This window comes from Vanessa atalanta, chromosome 5 (genome assembly GCF_905147765.1).
Source record: "Vanessa atalanta chromosome 5, ilVanAtal1.2, whole genome shotgun sequence".
NCBI classification, from domain to species: domain Eukaryota; kingdom Metazoa; phylum Arthropoda; class Insecta; order Lepidoptera; family Nymphalidae; genus Vanessa; species Vanessa atalanta.
Window position 1 is genome coordinate 2,319,568 of NC_061875.1, and position 23,016 is coordinate 2,342,583.

At 32.3% G+C, this 23,016-nt stretch overlaps 1 protein-coding gene across 1 annotated transcript in view; it reads left to right on the top strand.

The window, feature by feature from the left end:
* Positions 1 to 313: 313 nt before the first annotated feature.
* Positions 314 to 23,016, top strand: part of LOC125064110 (cardioacceleratory peptide receptor-like) — a 148,141-nt gene continuing 125,438 nt past the window's right edge. Inside the window, exon 1 of the mRNA XM_047670908.1 lies at positions 314 to 595. The gene's annotated coding sequence lies outside the window, so the exon portion shown is untranslated. The remainder of the gene's footprint in view (positions 596 to 23,016) is intronic.

A 23,016-nucleotide genomic window follows, 5' to 3' on the forward strand; every position in this document is an offset into this window, starting at 1 on the left:
AAAAAATGTGTCGAAAGTAGAAAGTTGGATAATCCGCTCTCAGTGCTCAAGTAATCGCGAGATTTATTGCAAAGGAACTGCGAAAATTTTCGTCGGACGCACGAGAAATTCTCGATATAAAACCTACGTGGTAAATACATTGTACAATTCTTTTTTTTTAAATCAGCTAACGTTCAATCTCGTTATAATCCTCCTTAATTGACTGACACGGATCGTTTTGTCGCAAAAACACGACGGGATAGCTTCTGATAGTGACGATGCGGGAGCGTTCCTTGCTCTTTTCATTTGACGTCTGAACTTCTCTGCGTGCGCCCGTGTCGCTGCATCTTCTGAACCCGCGCGAATTTTAAATAAAAACTAAATAAAACTTACGATGTTCGAAAGAGATGTGACTTAAATTCTGTTTATGAAAAATGTAGTTTTTAAAGGTTTTAATCAACAATTCAATCATGATTTCATTTTTAAATATAACGTATAATATTTTTTTTATTTAAAAAGTGAATTCGCGTAGTGTTTTGTCAATGACTAAACTAATTTAAGGAGATAAGTGGATTATTGGGTGTCGCCGAATTTCGAGTCAAGGATCAATTGAATTGTAAGTAATTATGTATAGTTAATGTCTGTTAAGTGTCAACGCATAGTAATTCACCTAATTATTATGAATAATTTATGTCTTGAACTCCTTGGAGTAAATTGCTCATATGAATACGTTTTATGAAATTGTTTTGAAATTCCAAGTAATAATAACTTAGAGGTGTTATAATAGTTTGTAAATGTGGAACGAGAAAATTAGCTCAGTGTTTTAATCAACTATTAAATTAATTGAATGAATAATTTTCATATAAAATTAATTAATGATTTTAGGCTTGTAATGATTTTTATAATTTAAGGAGAACAAAGTTCTCCTTTAGAGAACTTGAAAAACTAGACTAAACTAGAAAAGAGTCGGGATGTTAAAATAAAATAATTAATATACGCGATTAAATCCGTTAAAAAAAACTAGTTTTATTTCAATGTGTAATAATCGCGAAAATCTAAGACAACATTATAGAACAAAGTTAGTTTAAAAATAATATATAGATACTTGTTGATGTAAAACAAAATAATAACGTTGATGCAAGAATTAAGTGGTTTATTTATTGTTGTTTTAAAGTAACTAGTTTCGCGACACTCATTATTCAATAAAATAAAATAACTCTGGTCCTTATAACTATTTAATTTAAAGTATACATCGCTTTGATTAAAATAAATCAATAAAGTTTATAAACTTTTAAAAATAAATGATAAAAAATGAACTCTAGATTAAAAGTACGCGAGTAAATAAATTGTATTGAAGGATTTATTATACAAATAAGGAAAAAATAAATAAAGTTAATGATAGGACTGTAACCTTCGTTTAGTATCAATTAATGTACTTATTGTCATTTCTCTATCAGTCAATAATAAAAGAATATTCCTATTTTATTAATACCAAATAACATTCCAAAGAGTCGAGATGGCCCAGTGGTTAGAACGCGTGCATCTTAACCGATGATTTCGGGTTCAAACCCAGGCAGGCACCACTGAAATTTCATGTGCTTTATTTGTGTTTATAATTCATCTCGTGCTCGGCGGTGAAGGAAAACATCGTGAGGACACCTGCATGTGTCTAATTTCAACGAAATTCTGACACATGTGTATTCCGCCAACCCGCATTGGAGCAGCGTGGTGGAATATGCTCCAAACCTTCTCCTCAAAGGAGAGGAGGCCTTTATCCCAGCAGTGGGACATTTACGGGCTGCTAATGCTAATGCTAATGCTAAACATTCCATATTAAGGTAAGTAAATGACTCTTAATTTTTCGTCATATTTTGGTGATCCCTAAAAATGAACGAATTGACTTATAATATTAGATCGTTTTGTTTAATTTAGATAAAATAACTAAAATATATTTTTAAATAGATTATGTGAACTGAACTCACTATGTTAATAAAAAAAATAATATTGTAGGATTTTTAATTTATTGTTTAATTAGTATAACGAAAGAGTAAATTTATATATTAGGTACGTATTTTTTTAATTTAGTACTTGGAGTATGTAATGTTTTTTACTATTCAAGAATCTAAATAATTGTCAATAATAAATGTAAAAAGTTTCAACTTAAAAGAGTATGCACTATCATAGAATTCAGACAGAGAAATATTGACGTGGGCTGTTTGGCATTATACCATCACCACACAATATATGGTAAAAGTTTCGTGTCGAATTAAAAAATAAAGAGTATTTCAATATACTTAACGAACGTAATACCGAAGTTATCGTAACTATATGTATTTACGTTAATAATTATGTGAGACTATATCACCTAATTAAATGAGCAATTAACACTACTCGTAAGAAAGTATTGGAATTTTTCACGGTCAAATTGACACCGTTAAAGGGATTTTCCTAAATCGACAAAGCGCTGCTATTAGTTCGGTTTAATTGTTCCGATACCTCTTACTCTTGTGATTGCGTAGTAGGTACACGTGTCAGGTTAAATCGCGGTAGATCGCGAGTTACAATCCGGCCAAGTACAAAGTGTTTTGACATGATTCATTTGTACGTGTAATTCATTCTATTCTGCTCGTCAATAAAGTTCAGGTAAAAAAACAGCTTCTTATTATCCACTGTTGTGCAGGCCTCCTCTCCTTTTTTGAGGATAGGCTTGAAGTATAACTTTACATATAGAAACAATGTACAAAACTTGTCACTAGTCAAAATATGTACATAAAATACTATCAATAAAACTTGCTAATTGTGTGGTACCACCTACTCATCAGAAATTCTACCATCAAACAGCAGTACTCAGTATTTTTGTTTTTTTTAAATGTTTGAATTGTTACTAAAGAATAACAAATTTAGTTATAATAATACCATTGTGTGATTAATAAATATTAAATTAAAAAAAAAACTTTATCTAAATTGATTATTTTTATGTCATAGTCAGGCGTACGTGCAAGCTGGTCACCACTGTTGGTAGACATTGGTATCATTCATATGTCAACATACCTAGTTGTTAAGACACTTTTTTATTTACAGTATATATTTTTACCGTTGTTATATTATATATTATTAGCGTAAGCCGATTTTTGTCCCAGTGATTATGGGGCGATTGCTGCACATAAAAAAACGGTTATGGTCTCATTTTGAAGAGCTCATTTTTTAAAGTTACTGGCCGGCTAGAGGGCGGCGCAATGGATGTATAAGAAAAAAATGAAAAACGTAAATAAAATAAAATAAAATTGCTATTTGAATGATGCTAGAAATTTCATTTAAAAGAGGTATCATATCATAATTTTGGCGCCAAATGTAGACGAGTGTCTCGCAGTTTACAATTAAACGAAATCAAAACAAAACCTGTCATAGGTTTCGAAATTCCTAAAAAAACCCGAATAAACGCCAAATTTCGCGGGAGATCCACTAGTATCATATCGTGATTGTTATATCTCATTTATAATATTTCAATGCCCCTACATTTTATTGCCTCTTGCCAGGCAGTACAATCTGAATTTTCGGATTGAAAATTTATAATATTAGTTGAGACTATTTCAATTATTTTGAAGTTGAGGTTTCACAATAGTCAGTTAAGAAACAAAAGATTTTCAACGAGGTACTGTTCTTGATAAATATACAGTTTAAAACTTTGTTGAATTCAAACAAACGAATCTTAAATTACTTTATTGTATTGTTATAGTAATTAAAATATATTATTTTTGCCTCGTTGGTTTAGTGGCTAGTGTATAAGGCTGCCGAACGAGATCCTATAGCCATGATTGAAAAAAAAAAATATGCTGGAATGTTTACACTTGCCTTGAAAAGTCTGGAGTCAATCAGTTCTAGGTCTGAACTTTTCTTGATATGTCGGCCGGATTTTAAATTTAATTTATTTATATTAGATGTATCGACTATAGGAGATGTTGGTATTTGTGTAAGTAAACACACCTGTATAGTATATTATAACCCAGCTATTCTCTCTTGAAAATGTCCGCCGAGGACAAAACGGCCTAGCTTATGTTTATATAACACTTCTTCACGATTTTCTGAAATGTGTGGGACGAAAGTGTGTAACAAGAAATCGGGGAAGCGCGCGCTATTTGATTTAACCAATGAGCGCGTGGAAGGCTCAAGTTCTAGATTTAAGTATAGGTCAGTTTAGTTTACTTTGTTGTAGGGCTTTGTGCTAGCCCGTCTGGGTAGGTACCACCCACTCATCAGATATTCTACCGCCAAACAACAATACCCAGTGTTGTTGTGGTCCTAAGGTTGGTGGCACATTGGCGATGTAAGGAATGGTTAATATTTCTTACAGCATCATTGTTCATAGGTGGTGGTGACCACTTACCACCAGGTGGCCCATTTGCTCTTCCGCCAACCTATATCATAAAGAAAAGTTCATGTAAAGACAAGAACGTCTCCTGTGTTCATATTTCTATTATTATAATCCTTCTATTATACTTTGTCGATATTCATGGGCAGCAGCGACGTAACAATAAATACACTTTATACATAAATAAATGTTATTTTATAAATCTCAGCCTTAAAATTATTTTAGACTAATCGTCGTAATCTTCTCGCTCGCGTTTATGATGTTGATGGCCTATGACCTTCCTTAGAGTTCAAGCTTGTTTTATACCGATTTCATCAACTTCGGTTCAGTGATTTGACCGTGAAAGCGTTATACATAGAGAGACTTTCGTATTTATAATATTTGTATTCATTATCAATCAAAGTAACAGCTACCGATGTCGCAGTAACTAAACTACAATTATTACGGCTTCACGTGTTTTGTATCCGTTTTAATAAATAAATATGTTAATTTGAAACAAGATATTTATGAATCGAAAATAGATTTAATTTAAATCATACCTTAAAGAAAAAAAAAAATAACTAAAGAATCATTAAAAATAATATAAATAATCAGTTTCAATAAATTAAAAAAGGTTTAAATTATAATTACAAAATACTTATAACTTCAACACGCTTCCCTAATGATCGGATGTTATAAAAAAAAGCATTCTTTTTTTAATTCGTAAAATTTATGGTCATACAAATTTTTAAGCGAAGGATTTAAATAGACTATATATTTATTATAATTGATCACGCTATTTATCACCAAGTAAAGTGGCAATGGTGTGATAATATCCATCGTAATAATAACAATAATAATGACACTTAAATTTCGGCAACAGCCGTCGATTTAAAAGTGCACGCGATATTTTAGAGGACAGTTATATGCATTAAAAGAGGTGTATTGTCTGTTAGTCTTGAAGAAATGTCCATGTGTATTTGCCAACTCGCATTTTAATTAGGAATGGAGGTTTTCTTCCAGGTGTAAGACTTTCACGAGCAACAACATTAGGATGTATAGGTTGCCTGGAAGAGATCGCTGTTTTAGCGATAAGGCCTAAGGCCTCGTGCATCTTTCTTGAACGTGACTAATATTTGTGTTTATTGGTGTATAATAAAGAGTATTTTGATTTTTATATGGTTTGATATATAAAAACAAGTAATTAATATTTAAATTGAATCAATAATAAAACATTCATCGAAATTCCTGTTCCATAAAAACAGTGACGTGACGCATTGTTTAATTAAAGATAGAACCAGAACATGGTCGATAATTAAATTTTTATTTCGAAAGTAATCAACTATATTGCGATGCAAAATGATTTCATTAAATTATTGGCTTTCATTTAGCCGATTTCGCGGGTTAACTGTGTTTTAATTTAACAGAGGATGACGATTTTTCTTATTGACAAACGATACAGGGTAACTATAATGAACGATCTTAGTAAGATTATAATTGCGATAGTATCTGATCATAAAGGAAGATGGATGGAAGATTTTTTATGTCATATAGGTAGGCGGACTGGCTTATGAGACCACTGTCTTATTGGTGCTGTAAAAAATACGTATCATACTTCATTTTAACAATGCGCCAATATCTTTGGAAATTGTGATATTATGTCAATGTAAGATACATATCTTTAGTTACATTAAATCACTCGCTCTTTAAACTAGAATCCAACAATAATAAGCATTGCTGTTTGGCGGTAGAATATATCATGAGTGAACTTACCAGGCTTCCACAAAACCCTACCACAAAGTAATTATGGAAGAAAAACGGCTGAACGGAAACTGCCACACAAAAAAAAGAAAAGATTACAGTCTGGAATAGTACACAGGTTTGTCCTGACACGTACATGACCGGAAATATTTCGACGGAGTTCCGGAGTTTTAAAAGAGTTTTACGTGCTTTCTGAGGCATGGGAGTCCGAGGCAGGAACACCAACTTATGGACTCTAGGCTACTATTGAGTATTTTCCGACTGTAAACCCCTTGTTTTATTGGTCCGACCTGGGTTATGAACCACAAACGTTGGAATCTGTGATCTTATCTCTAGTAATAACTAGAGACTAATGAGGCAGTTGATTTATTAAAATAATTACTAAATAGCCAAGCCAACCAATGTTAAAGTAAAAAATAATAAAGTAATATTTTAATTTTTTTTTATATCGATATATATCGGCGTCTGGCCTGTCGTCAGGCCTACCTGTTAAGTAGTCGCTAGCGCCTATACACATTCGCGCCGATATAATTATTAACCATTCATATTCATCACCAATACGACTCAGAACTTGTGATGACATGTCCCTTGTAAGTTACACTGGCTCACTCACCTTTCGAACCGGAACACAAATACACTAAGTATTGATGTTTGTCGCTAGAATATCTGATGATTGGGTGGTACCTTTCCAGACTGGGGCTTGCATAAAGCATTGTGGTAGGCCACCAAGTGTTAAAAATAAATAATTATAATTTGCGAATAAGGTAACTTATTTTTAAATTTATTAAATCAAAAACTTTTAACGCTCTGTAACTGACAGGAATGTTGGCTCGTATTACTTTCAAAGAACTGCAAAGTCTTACTTACAGGGAATGCGGATGTCATTTAAAGCTCTAATTTTATGGAAATATTTGTAAAATATATTTTTTATGAGTTAAACTAATATCCTATACAACTTATACTAGAAGATGCAGTGCGTTTTGGAGAAGCTATATGGTATCTATACTAATGAATTGATGATATTTGATGACGGTTTAACCTCAAATAAGGACACAGGCTACATTTTTATATCTAAGACCTACAAACAATAATATTATTTCTTAATCATCAATTAAACCTACACTATTGGAACCAGACAAGGATTTGTCTATATTATAAATGTTTCCATTTAAGGTGTCTGTGCAATTTAAAACAAGTTAATTTCAAAAGTCATGTATCAAATTCTTAATAAGTAGCTGGGCCTCCTTCATCTTCAGGAGCTTCTTCACGCTGTTCTAATGCTGATCGAAACTCTTCCTTATTCATCTATAAAAGTCACTGTATTCAACTAATATTTAAACAAAAAAAAACATTCGTTGCGAAAACTTTTTAAAAGTCGGTGCAAGTCAATAATTAGCTTTGTGTAAATAATATAATTAATTGAACGTTACTATTACACTGTGTAGCTTATATTGCAAACGTTGGCTGAACTCTAAGAGTAGATCAAAATAATGTACTACAGTATTGTACACCTTGAAAGGTCTACAAAAAAGTCAGCGATGGTATTGGTCTATCTCTTAGGGATAACCCACAATAACTTTTTTTATCTCTTACTTTTTATGAGAAATAATGACTTATTTATGAAACGATTTTAAGCAATACAGCATTAATCCTTATCCAATTAAGTAACTTGAAAACATTGTGCAATTAATATAGAACAATATGGCCTTTTACAGCATGTAATTTAAATGAATATTTTCGAAGATATTACAAACTTAAAATGCAGGGACATAGTTCGCTTGTATTTTCTATTGACATAAAAGCTGTGACCGTTGTATATAAAGACATAGTATATTTAGTATCAATATAAAAAATGTTATATATGAAGCATAGGTCGACCCCTTCCGAAGCTTGTGACGCTATACAAGCTTCCTTTTACCTACAGTTCTAACATCTTCCACCCACGTTCAGCCCACGTGGTTTCGTTGATGTATTTACTACATACATCATTTTCTAAGCTAATTTTCGTGGAAAGAAATTCTCTCAGGTTTAGCAGATAAGTTAGAGAAATATATTTAAAAAGACAAAGGACGTTGACATTATTTCCTCATGAAACCACTAAACACTAACTCTAATTAAATACGTATTGATATTTCTATAAGAGCCGAGATGGCCCAGTGGTTAGAACGCGTGCATCTTAACCGATGATTTCGGGTTTAAACCCAGGCAGGCACCACTGAAATTTCATGTGCTTAATTTGTGTTTATAATTCATCTCGTGCTCGGCGGTGAAGGAAAACATCGTGAGGAAACCTGCATGTGTCTAATTTCAATGAAATTCTGCCACATGTGTATTCCGCCAACCCGCATTGGAGCAGCGTGGTGGAATATGCTCCAAACCTTCTCCTCAAAGGGAGAGGAGGCCTTTATCCCAGCAGTGGGACATTTACAGGCTGCTAATGCTAAAAAAAAAATGCTAAAATTTCTATATTAAGTTAAAAATATATTTGTATTGGTAGTAAATTAATTCAAATCAAATACCACAAACGGGGAATTAATTAATCAATATTTGACGCAACGAAAATTTTTAATAAATAACTTTGACAAGCTGACGTTTTTTCGAAGCTTAATAAAATTTCGTTCGATAAAATTGTTAATGTTCGTCGTAGAAATTTGCAAATATTTGTATAAACGTTAAAAATAAATGATTTAATTTACAATATGTTTTATATTTAAAACGTTTAATTATAAAATATGACCGGTTATTATATTTTTGTACAGGAAGAAAGAATGAAAAAATATCTATGTTTTTTAATTTTTTTCGTTGGGCAAAGAATTCGTCCGAGATATATCGCAAAGTCAAACCAGAAAAATAGTACAACGTGACGTTTGGTGTGTATAATAAATAATTGATAATCCTGAGCTGACTACGCAAACCTAAAGAAACAAAATTCTATAAAAAAAAAAAATTGAATCGCGCTAACGTTTGGTTCGCCACATTTATATAAAGTGTCTGACTTAGAAATATTTACTGTAGATGTTTCTTTAGTTTTTATCAGCTACCTATCTTCAGTAGTGGTGACAATTCGAATGCGGAAGTGTGTTTTTGGATCGTGAGTGTAGACCTAACATAACATAAAATAATTTGACAAAGAATTAAAAGTTAGTATAGAATAATTAAATCATATAAATTTGTATTTTAAATAGTATTTTAAGTAGGTTAAAAGTGGAATAAATTTTAAAACGATCTAAATATGTAAGAATGCCTTGGACACTTAAATATTTCCCGTCTGATATCTGGTATGCCGTAACGTCCAGATAATTAATAATATAAGCAGATAAGAGCAGCTAGACTCGGATATAATTGCTTTAATTAAATCAGAATAGTCGAGAGGTTGATTGGTCGGTGCTTGATCCCAGAAATGTATGCAGAATATATTACATTACTCTTGAACATCGTTTGGCTTCGATTGCAATAAGCGATACAGTTCTTGAGTCCATATCAAATCCAGCTGCCGCGATTATCTACGCAAGGTAATCAAACCCGAAACCTTAATATTTGCAACCGCATAAGCTAGCCACCAGACCAAAAGGGTATTTATTACGACTATTAGTATGTTATTTTTTTAATTTATTTCATAATAGTAGCAATAACAGGGCATGAAAAATAGTACCGGTCTTGCAATAGTATTTTAAGATAAATCTGAATATAATTTCGATTTTTCTTAGAATTAGACTCTAATGGGAAATGGGGGTTTATTGGGGAAAATTATTATAATTTATATTATTAAAAAAAAAAATCAAGATAGAAATGAAAATGTAATCTAAGTCAAAATTGCCTACATCACTACAATTAATAAAAATAATAATTTTAATTAATTAAAAATTTAATTCATATTTATATATATATATAAGCAATTAATTGTATTATGTCTTATGTTAATTAAATATTCTTTATTAGAGTAGGCTCACAAAAGCACACTTCACCACTAAACCATATCATAGCCTCAAAGGTCATATTTCTTGTTAGTAGGTTTATTCAATATAAAAGTACCAGCATTTGTACGTACATTTTAATATATAATTATAAGTGTTTAAAACGGGATATTTACCATGTTTTTTTTATTATTATTTGGTGGACTTCGATATATCGACTTTATCTACGAATGTTCTTGTTCTTGTATATAATGTACTTGTAGTAATAAAAATAAACATGTTAATTTAAAATCTTATAAAAAATATAACGAAAAAAATATATATATAATTATAAAAATTGAAATGATAATACTTGATGATTATTGCAATTAATATGTTTTAATTAACATTCTATCGTTTAATCAATTTAATGATTACATAACTTATCAAAGTTTATTTCGTTGCATAGAAAAATATCTTTACAGATTCACAGCTTATTACAGCTTACTAGTTTAAATTATTATAAAATTATTTAAAAATTACACCTCTTTTGTTTTATACGAACAAGGTCCAATAATATTTTGGTAGATAAAAAATATATTCGGTATTATTCTTCAATAGACATCAAAGTTACGTACTTGTATGTTCGAACTAAACTTTTAATCCTATTGACTAAAGTTCTAAAACTTAAAGTCTTACTTATCAACGTTGTTTAGCGGGTTTAATACTGATCTATTTTAATTTAGCATTGATTTGATATTCGAAAACTGACGTCGTAGAATATACAAATATTATTATATCTGTGTCAGAGCTTTCTGCAAACTATAAATTCGTGCATATCATTTTAGTTCCAATTAGTAATCTCTTGTGGTAGCTTGTTGGGGCTAGGCTTCTGTTACATCCATCAAGTAATTTTCCACTAAAAATGGATACACAATATATTATTTGTTTTTAAAAATCTTTAACAAATGAGTCATATTACTCTACAGAAGTTTTAGTTAGAGTAGTAGTTGTCTTTCGGGCAGGATTTAATATATAAATTTATTGTATTTTATTGATATAACTTTGTATTTAAAATCTGAAAAAAAACTATATTTCGTAACGGTAGTAACTTTACATTTAATTTAATTCTGTAAAATGAAGATTCAAAAGTGCTTGTGAAGGTCCACTCGAATAAAGTATATTTTGATTTAATAATGATTATTGGACAACATTACGTACATTACTCTGATCCCAAGTAGCTAAAGCACTTGTGTTATGGAAAATCGGAAGTAACGATGGTACCACAAACACCCAGATCAGTGATCAAGACAACATAGAAAACTAATAATGAACTTTTTCTACATCGACTCGGCCGGGAATCGAACCCGGGACCTCGGAGTGAAAACAGGTGTACACATTACTCGACCACGGAGGTTGTCAAATGTACGGAGGTTGATTTGATTTGATACACTCGACACTAAAGTCTATGAGCGACTTACTGAGGTGTCTACTTTTTTAAAGGCACACGACCTATTTTTTATTAAACAGAAATCTATATTTTTAGGACAATTTCAATTGAATGCAATAAAATGCTGCAACTGGCGTGCTCATAAATCAACTTTTTGGGGTAGTTCTATTGAGTTTTTGCATTGATTTCATTAAAATACATAAATATATCTTATTATTAGAGGTTTTTCTTCCTGTTCTTCGTGGTAAATCTACATTCCAAGCCGGTTGTGCCCTTTAAATTAATTTAGCTTTTAAAAATAACGATTTAAAATTGCTTGCATTTTAATGGTTGCAAAATAATTTTAAGCTTGAAAAATTTTTAAAATATCGATAATGCATAATTTTGCGTGCATTCGAGAGAAAACGATCACACATTTCTTCCGTCGACTGGCTTAACTGAAGTTTATGGTTTTATTTGGGTTTTGCGAGCGATTTAGTTTGCATGAAATGCCCTTACTGAATTATTGGAGCTGACTTCGTTGAATTGACCAATCCATTACCTTAATGTCACGCACAATCTCTCGATAACGTGCCAAAGTGCTGTGATATAGGACAACAACAAAATTAAATTGTTTATGACGTCATACATCCTCTGTCGCTCTGCGGATTTTATAGCTGTCGAGTAATTGTGCTGACATTGTTTCTGTGCGGTCATTGTATCTGGTTTATGTGCTAACGATCCCAGTTTCGATCACTTATTTGTATAGGCTATATGGATATGTAATGGATACTCTTAGAGCTATGAATAGGTAAATAAAAACCGTATCGAGAAAAAGAGGTTGCGGTTGACGTAATATTTGAAGCGTTCACTAGTCATTTTTTTATATTATCTGTCCAATTCCACTCCATAGAAACTTTCCGTTCTCACTGTCTCACAGAATAACGCTTCGCTCTTCCACATCAATGCCATGTAGAGTATCCTCGATACGATTATTCGCAGGGAGAAGTCTCGTCTTGCTTCGAGCACCAAGATATTCCCAATAAAAGTTATGCGAGGCACATCTACAGCGTTACTTGATCCATCTTTCAGTTTCCAATTCAGTGTTTAACCCATATAAATATTTTGCAATAGCTTTAAAACTAATGTTCGAATAGCAAAGCATAAACGGTAATTTTAATGAATAGAAAACGCTTACAGTTTGAACTAAAGTAACAATTTAAAGTTCATTTGTTTTCCGTACCGTACCTAACTATGAAATATGAATGCTAATACTAACATGAACTATTAAATATATACGTATATATATGTATAAATATAAACCCTATATACAAAGTTTTCTCATGTCTGCTATATTTATGATACGGTTGTTTTTGTTCAGAAAGTACCCGGACCGCCTACTTTCTCTACTGATAAAATTTTCTACATTTCAAAAAAAATATTTCTCATACTACACTTAGCATCACAATATAAAACTTCAATAGGAATCGATGTACTAGTTTTTGTGTGATTTGGCAAACAATTTTTGATATTGTTCTGCCATATGATATACGACTCTCATCGTTTCCTCATAACCTCATCATTATTATTATCATCATAATACGAATGAGGACGACATGATCGATTTATTCCAAAGCACCCAATCTTCAGAGATAATAGTCAACTGGGCGAGAGATATTACAGTTCACAAGTGTAAACTAATATAATCATTAACATGATTCTCGTAATCCGTTGGGTGGGCCAATTGAATGCTATCAAGAGTTTGGAGCGCAGGACCAATGATTTTACGTGCGAGTTACAATACCAATATCTACAGTACCGTCTCAGAATTTCTCTACAGAAAGACCTAATGACCCAAGGCTTAAACCTAAGACATCTCAATCTGCAGCCTTATAGCTAGCCACTAGACCAACGAGGCAGTTAAATGCATTATATGTTAGATACATTACCAAATAATTGTCGTACAACAACTCATTAATTATTAAACATTGATCTGGATAGTGCCCATCAATAAGTTCATTGTTGTGTAACGTTATATTAATAAAGGTATATTCGTTCATAAATGTATGTGTGTTATAAATATTATTCAACCATAACTCAGCGGGGAAAAATTAATGAAACTATTTGAAGATTATACGAAAGTATTTGCTGAGCATTATAAAATTAACTAAATATTTTCAGGAAGAAACCAGTAGACAGGATTAATGTACCAAAGTAAAACGTCTTATCATGGTAACTTAGTAATAAGAAGGTCATAAAGAGGACAGATCAAGAGGTCAAGCGATTATCAAAGTGAGAAATAAAGTAGAATATATTACGATTATTGGATTGTATAGAGGGTACTAATGGCACCTATCTCGGGATGCTCGACCATAAATACAAAGTTTTTGATAGTAATCAGCGTAGTTCGTAAAGTTATTTAACATTTGTTAGAGAATAAAGGATTTATTTTGTATTAGTTTCATCCGGACCTAACAACTCTTACTATTGTCTATATTATTACGAAAATCCTTAGACATTAATCTGTCACTAAGCAAAATGTCATAGATTATGTCAGGGTTGAAAATGAGGAGTTGTCTGAGGTTCTAAACTACGTAGTTGAAGTTGTGGTAAATACTTTAGCAAATTAATTAATTTTTAGGCTTAATACAAATTTTTGATTAGGCGCTGGAACCCTAGATTACGAAATATGTATTGTCCTTAGTTTAGGGTTTACAGTTTATTGCTTCGCATAATCCTCCACGAGAACGTTTTTTGTTTATGGGTTAGATTCCTGTCTGTAGATGTAGATGTAAAAATTCTCTTAGTCGGTTCGTATGACGTCTTTAGTTTAGAAGCAATTTATTCTATGACACCGAAGAGATAAAGTTTTCATAATTATGATGGTAATGATGACGATGACGAATCATTTATCATTTGTATATAGTCGTATAAGAAGTTAAATGTAACTGAGCCGCGAGTTATAATAGAAATAGGAACAAAAATAAAAAAAGCACAGTCGCTAGTCTCTGTGTGGAAGTAATTATAAATAAAATCGAGGGAATCTGAAGGAACACATTTGATAAAATAAGACCGCACTAATAATACATGAAAAGTTGTAAAGAAGAACCTATTAATTTAATGTCCTCACAATAGTTTCACGTTTTCAATATAATTATTACCAGTGACATAATTGGCTACATTAAATAAATTCACAATAGTAACAGTATATAATCCAAATATCCATAATACAATATTGTGGGCTTTGGTCATGCCACAATTATTGCGTTCCAAATTTAGAAAGGAATCAATTAAATATCTTCAATACTTGAACGAGACCAAAGTTCGATACTAAATGTTGATTTGGTACGAACACTTAATTGAAGTTGCAACGTTTAGGTGCCTTAACTATCCGCTAAAATACCTTAAATTAGTTTCAGATACCAGTTGAAATGGTTCGCTTTGTTATAATAAGGATTTAGTTGGAGTTCGTCGGTATCACGATTTCCAATTAAACCAAACTAGAAAACTAGTTAATAAAGAAGTTTATTTATAGAATACTAAACTCGTTGATCTAGTGACTGATGCATCCATAGGTTCCGAGGTTCAAGTCCCAGGTCTAGCCGATAAAGGGTTTGAGTTTTTCTGACGAAAAATTCTCTGTAAGAGCTCATAGTTTGGAAGTTCGAAGTATGTCTACTCCCGTGCCTTGAAAACAAGTAAAGATCCAGCGCATGAACTCTTTCAGATTTTCCATCCCATCGGATTATGAGAGTAAGTTTATGGAAACACATGTGCCCTGTAATATATCTGACGTAGTTTCCTGTATCTTGAGATTGATAGCCATGACTGAAATCGGTCATGACAACAACATCATTAAAATTGAAAAATAAATAAAAAACAAATATATCAGATTATCTTAAGATAGGTAAATAGATTTTAACTAGTCAAGTTGCTAGAACCCGAGAATATAAGTCGAAGGTACGGATTCTGTCTTTATTCTATTCTGTCACATGTCTTTTTACAAACGCGCATTGCAGCAGCATTCTTCTTCTTCAGCTCCAGATGAGGGCAGAATTACACTAGCAGGTAAATGTGATGTACCCAACATCACATTTACCTGTTTTTTTTTTATTTCATATATTTAGGTGGACTGACAAATAGGCCATCCGTTGATAAGTGACCGTCTTGTCTATAGACATTGCTACTGTTAGAAATATTAACCATTCCTTACGTTCCCTCTGCATCACCAATCTTGGGAACGTAAATGTTATATCGATGAACCATGAACATGAACACATGAACATGTTCCAATGAACATTGTGCCTGTAATATTACAGGCACAATGTTCATTGGACCATATGTACCTAATATGATTCACTCACCTTTTCAGCCAGGAAAAACAATAATAATTGCTGTTTGGCGGTAGAATATATGATGAGTGGGTGGTTACCCACCCACATGGTGTTGCACAAAGCCGTAATATCAAGTAAACTTACTTTACTGGCTAAAAACGATACCGATGCCTCGCACGGGGATTCTATGATTCCACAGACATAAACTATCGTCAGTTGGGATTAATAAGTGTAGGTAAAATTATTGAATATATACATTTCTGAAAATAACTCACAAAACATAAACGCATGTTTATTTGCATCCACACGTGATAAAAACGCGCTAACGCATCCGCACACCTACTAACAATTTTCACTAGCTATTATTAGACGTTGTACTCAACTAGTGTACAATATATTAAGAAAAAAAACTAGACAGTATCGCGAACTGGAATTAACCGTTTAACCAGTACAAGTTGATCCATTGTCGGTATAATACCGTTTCTAGAACCAGAACTTCCTACGAATCATGTATGATTGGATTTTTACCGTGAGAAACTTCGAACATGTCTTACATTGAACAATTTAATCTTAAAGTATTTTTCCTTGACGAGATCATAAGAAATACTAAAAACGATGTATTGTAGACTGGCACTGGAAATGGATTGTGCTTATGATTTTATTTTCGGAAGGAAATCATCGTCAGGAAACCTGCATAATATGCAGAATCCAAACGAAGCCGTAGAACGAACGCGCGCTTATTATTATTATTAATTCAGGAAGTTCGTGTCAACCTACGCATATGGTTCGGTTCTCTGTCATGCAAATTGTATGAGATAATTGTTTTGCGCGGTATAATTGTGTTTTTGTAAGGACACAATTGTCTGATTACTTAGTTAAAGATCTCACAACGTGTTCTATAGAAGGGTAGAATGATAATTACGTGATATTTACCCATTTAATTGACGCAGATTATAAATATCGTTTTACAAAGTTTATTTTCCGAGATAGAGCTTCGTATCTTAGTATTTTGAATGCTTAATTAATCTACAGTTCGTTCAAATTATAAAGCTACCCATTCTTCGTGTAGTAAAATGAGGATTGAATCTCGTGCTACTAAATTAATCCAATACATTGATATAATATGCATTATGCAATACTATTTTTTACGAGTTTGTTTGTGTAAATCTATGTCGCGTAATTTTTCTGAAACTATCGAGCCGAGATGGCCCAGTGGTTAGAACGCGTGCATCTTAACCGATGATTTCGGGTTCATACCCAGGCAGGCACCACTGAATTTTCATGTGCTTAATTTGTGTTTATAATTCATCTCGTGATCGACGGTGAAGGAAAACACCGTGAAGTAACCTACATGAAGTGTCTAATTTCAACGAAATTCTGCCACATGTGTATTCCACCAACTCGCATTGGAGCAGCGTGGTGGAATATGCTCCAAACCTTCTCCTCAAAGGGAGAGGAGGCCTTTAGCCCAGCAGTGGGAAAATTTACAGGCTGCTAATGCTAATGCTAATGCTATCGGAATTGCAAAGTATAAAGGCAAAATTGATGTTGTTTATTTTAATGAAGATTAACAAAAGTAAACTACAACTGTGTTTGTTTTCCTCTTTATTTAAACATTTTTATGTTGCTTAAGTTTGGGAAGACTCGATATTTTCAAAGACCTAATACTTCGACTGACTGATTTTGAGACTTTTAAAAATATTTCTTGGTTAGTTGTTAAAAATAACCAAACTTAATCTACACAGCATAAGTACTTGACCAGAGCTGGCTCTATATAGAGGTTTTATTAACGTCGCGGCTGTTTATATTTTAATTTTATAAAATATCTAAATGTTTGCCATTGTGTCAAATAGTTTTTGCCTTATTAACGAATCGGGCTGCAGATCTTAAGGTCTTGAAAATATATAAAATCATTGGTCTTGCGATTATGACATTTCTATGAATTTTATTATAATCTTAGATTATAATACAAGCAAATACGGAAGACGAAGCATGGAAGTGCATCAAAGACGAATATAAATTCCCGGTAGTTCGAAAAGACGTGCCGTTTTGTTAATACGTCAAAAGTGCTGTCACTTTAAGTATTAACTATTGAGGTATTAATGTTATGCGCACTCTATCTCAATTATTTTATAATCTAAGAGATAATTGTCAAAAGTCAGAGCAAACTAAGTTACACAATATAAATCGAGGAGTGAAATCTGGAAATACCTCCGAAATCTAAAATTATTTGTTCACTTTTGGCTCTACTAATTGTCAACTGGATTGTATGGACTGGAAAACACTTTCCAATTTCTGCTGCAATTTTTCCAATGTGACAACAAATATGGTTGAAAATTTTAGCTATTTTGAAATTAATTTAGAGAATTTTTTGACTTCACGGCTATTTAAATGTCAATCCCTTGAAACTGATTCTTAGTGACAAAATTTCCTGTTTTTTTTTTTTTTTTTATAATTCAAATATAAGTATTTGGTATTAAAAATTCAGAGTAAAATTATTAACGCATTAAACAATGCCAAAGGCGCTTTATTTAGAAATTTCATTATTTAGTGTTTCTTCAATATTGCAAATATTTGTAAATAGATAAAAGTAATTATTATAACATAAAATAAAACTATGAATCTGTATTATAGTTAGTAATAGTGACTTCTGTTTTAATTAGTTATTTAATTATTTATTTAATTAGTTGTTTATTTAATTAGTTGTTTAATCCACTGATCCGAATCCGCCCACGGTAACGCTAAACAAATGTAATATTGGCTCCGTTTTTATCAATCTAACCCAAGCACTGACCTGTCAATAAACGGACATCGGATCTAATATAAAATTCATGAAAGATATACGACGAGTTAACACACAAAAACTTAGTTACATCTATATGATATAAACAGATTAAAACATTTTAATCTACGTTGACATTAGGTCTGATAATTATTACTACAAAGCCTAAAATTGATTCCAACAATGTTTAAGCTTACGCAGCTTCGACTGACAATGTATTATTTTCACCCTATGCAGCTTCTAGTGAATATAGTTGTGTTTATTGTTTTTTTTTTTCAGGTTAAGTTTCACTTTTATAATTTTGTAGGAGTCTATATATTGAGAGGTCAGTCACCTTAAAACTGTCCACGCAATATTTATATGTAATTATAATTGTCCCACTGTTGGGAGAACGCCTCCACAGTTTAACAGGACTTGAAGCTTATACAATCTCGCTGTACTTTGCGTGGCGGATATATGTTTTTTTTTTAAATAATTTGACTTTGAATTGAGCTATCATCGATTGACTTATGTGTTGTATCCACTTGCCCATCATAGTACAAATCCATTCCATTCGTTATAAAAGCTTAACTTCAACGCTGATTGGTTTCGATCGATTTGATTCCACGAAACAGTTATTTTTACGATATATTTATATTTTATCGATACAAAATTAATTGTTTGTTTTTTTATTTATCGCGGCATAATTTGTTCTGACACCTTATTTGAAAAGGGATATAATTATTGTCATATTTTTTAATTAAAAAAAAAACATTATATTGTTAATGAGATAATTAATCGAAACATTAATAACTGTAAAGTTATTTGATGTCACAAGCCTTCGCTATTTTCGTCACCAGTATCACGTATTCCATCGATGCACACAATATTATTTCGAGTTAACCAATCCGTGAGCGTCGCTTGCATCGCGCTTACGAAGTTTTCTAAATTTTAACTATAAAACGAAATTTCAAACAGATATATCGGGCAGTCCGTATCTACGCAGTTAAATGCAAATATTGCATTATTAGTTCTCGAATGTATAGTACATTCAAAATGCATATCGGGTTGTAAAAATGCAGTTTTGAGTGTAGTATCACTAATAGGGTCAGATCAGTAGGATTTCTTCGGAGGCAAATTTACTTACACCTCTGTACAGTTGGGAGTTCGTGAGTTTGTCTATGTTGAAATTCTGCAAATCTGTTAGTTGTTTCGATGAACTCCTCAGGTCAATTCAATGACTGATACCTACTGACGTAGATGATTCATGACTTCCTTTTGCGCATACAATTTCTAGTAGCAGAAAATCTTGTTAGAATAACAATATTTTACGTTAATAGTAATAACTGATATTCTTGCCCGTTACATCTCGGTAGATTCAACATTCCGAACCATTGGTATCATTCATTATTAATTCCTGACACTGCAATGCTGTTATTTCAAGAGCTTGAATAAAGAATATTATGATTTTTTCGAATTAATGTTCCAATAAAAGTGATTTGTATCGTCCATTAATTTAACCTGGTCAAATTGTTTGGTTAAAACTAAATTTAAATCTGGGAGGTCAAACGCTCCGATCGTAACATCATTAGTGAATTTACAGATTCATTCAGCTATAAATCGTTTTGCGTCATTCTCTAGCGCCGTGTGTAGCGAATTGTATGATAGAACGGGTGAGCTATAAATCAAGATACGAAGATTACATAGCCAAATCCTATCTCAGATTAGTTAGAAAAATATACGTAACATTTTAATGTATCATACAAAGAAACTAATGAATTATGAGAAGTGAAAATACAACTCTGGTATTACTTTGAAGTGAATAAAAAATGTTATCTTTGGTTATTATTGGTACACGAGAATTTTTCCTTGAATTCAAAAATAGAGCACATAAATAAGTTATAGGGTACAGCTCGGAAAGCTGCCTCAGTGTTTAACTCGGATATTCATTTTACTTGGTAGTAGGGTGTTGTGCAAGCCCGTCTGGGTACCACCCACTTATCAGTCACCGCCAATTAGCAATACTTAGAATTCTTGTAGTTCTGTAGTAAGCGAGCCAGTGTAATGCATAACTCCTTAGCTCCCAAGGTTGGTGGTGCATTGGTTATGTAAGTAATGGTTAATATTTCAGCTCTAATGTCTATGGGTGGTGGTGACCACTTATCATCAGATGGCCCAGTCACCCGTCAAGCTATTTAAATCATAAAAAAGTGGGATAGATGCCTCTGATTTTGAATAAAGTTTGAATAAAGTCAGGGATCTCTTTGCCATTAGCGCTCTTGATAATGAGAAGCGCTCTTCCCGAGGGTCGAGGTGTCATGAAGTCAGCAATAATCTTACATGGCAAGATGTCGACGAACATCGAAATAATAATAGTTATAATTCTTTATTGATTTTTGGAAGGGAGTTCTTTTATGCGGCTTACAGTAGAGTGAACTGTCAGAAATCATCACGTAAGGTTTTGCACGCTTTTGCGTTATGTTCCTCCAGACCTCTCATTCTCATTATCTCTGTCTCTTTCTAATACATATGATTTAATATAACATTATGTTTACTTATTTTTCGTGGAATTTAATTTTATACGGCAATTTTATTTTTTATCATTTAATTATTCTTAATCGTTTTAAATTTATTCAATTTAGTCTTATTAATACATAATATATAATAGCAAAAGCAAATTAATTCCAATCGGGTAGCCCATGACACATCTCTATTTTTATGGATGTTTATTTCGAAAAAAAATTGTTTCTCACGCCGATGTCAATTGTGATTAACCGTTAGATTCACAATCAATCAACAGAAAGATAATATTATTATAATTATTATGAAATCAGAAAGCTGACCAGATAGTAAAGCAATGCAAGTCTGCCTGGGTAGGTATCAAACACTCATCTCTACCACCATACACAACAATCTTAAGTAATGCTACTATGATTGCTGTATACCGGTTTAAAGGTTTACTGAGTCAGCGTTATTACAAACACAGTTATGTCCCTGTGTTTGTAATATAATATATTGTTCCTCAAGATTGGCGGTGCATTGATGTTGAACGTGAATATTATAACAATGTTAGGAATGGCTAATATTTCTTACAGAGAAAGTGTTGTTACAAGGACTGTGGAATGGTGACAATTTACCATATATAGATAGCCCATCTGCCAGTCTGTCAAGCTTTTTTTATGATGTAGTAGGCGGACGAGCAAATGGGCCACCTGATGGTAAGTGGTCAACATCACCCATAAACAATGGCACTGTAAGAAATATTAACCATTCCTTACATCGCCAATGTGCCACCAACCTTAGGAACTAAGATGTTATGTCCCTTGTGCCTGTAGTAACACTGGCTCCCCCACTCTTCAAACCGCAACACAATACACCGTGTATTGCTATTTGGTAGAATATCTGATGAATGGGTGGTACCTACCCAGACGGGCTAGCATAAAGCTCTACTACCAAGTAAACCTACTAGAAATAAAAACAAATGAAAGGCAAGCAACTATTTACCGTTACCAACATCACAAAATAAAAACAAAATGGCCAACGTCGAGCAAGTAAAACATAATTAAAAAACGAATACTGTCATTTTAAGAAGTAAGAAATTTCGAGAAGTTACGGAATGTGTTAACATTAAGACTAATTCATTTATACAGCGAGCTGGATTGCAGGAACTTGAATGATATATTCAAAGGAGAAGATTGGCTGCACGTGTCGCTAAAATTTACCTGTCTAGTGCATTTCAACTATTTAATATACTGAGTTACAATCGTGTTAAATTTAACAAGTTATATGATTACTAATATTATAAATTAGTTAGTTATATTTCTTTAAAAAACGAAACGAAACGAAAACGCATGCCCTTAATACCTAAATAATAATATAACTGAGTTAGATTCGTGTTAAATTCAACAAGTTATATGATTACTAATATTATAAATTAGTTAGTTATATTTCTTTAAAAAACGAAACGAAACGAAAACTTAATAAGTGATTGAATTCATAGGTCACACATGTGATGTCAAAGTCAAGTCAAAGTCAAAAATCTTTATTCAATATGCTTATTGATAGTCAAAAATCTACCACCGATTCGGAATGGACCTAAGAAGAACCGGCGAAAGAAAATCAGCGGGATTCTTTTTTTTTTTCATTTTGCATGTACAATAATAATTATATTTTAGTTATTTGAAACATCCTGGAGGCGATCATTTCATTCCCAAGGTGTGCAGTCAACTAAAAAGTCATTAGTGTTGTAATATCCTTAGCACACAAACGCTCTTTAACGATTATTTTGAATTTTATAATTGAATAATTTTGAACTTTTTCTGGGATCCTGTTGTAAAAACGTATACATTGTTCCAAAAAAGAGTTACTAATCCTGTGTAATCGGGTACTTGGAGTAACAAGTTTATTCTAGATGGATGGTTGACATCCACTTATCATATATTGTACCACCAAAGAGAGTGAGGTAGAGCTACAGGCAGGAGGGATATAGCATCTTAGTTTCCAAGGTTGGT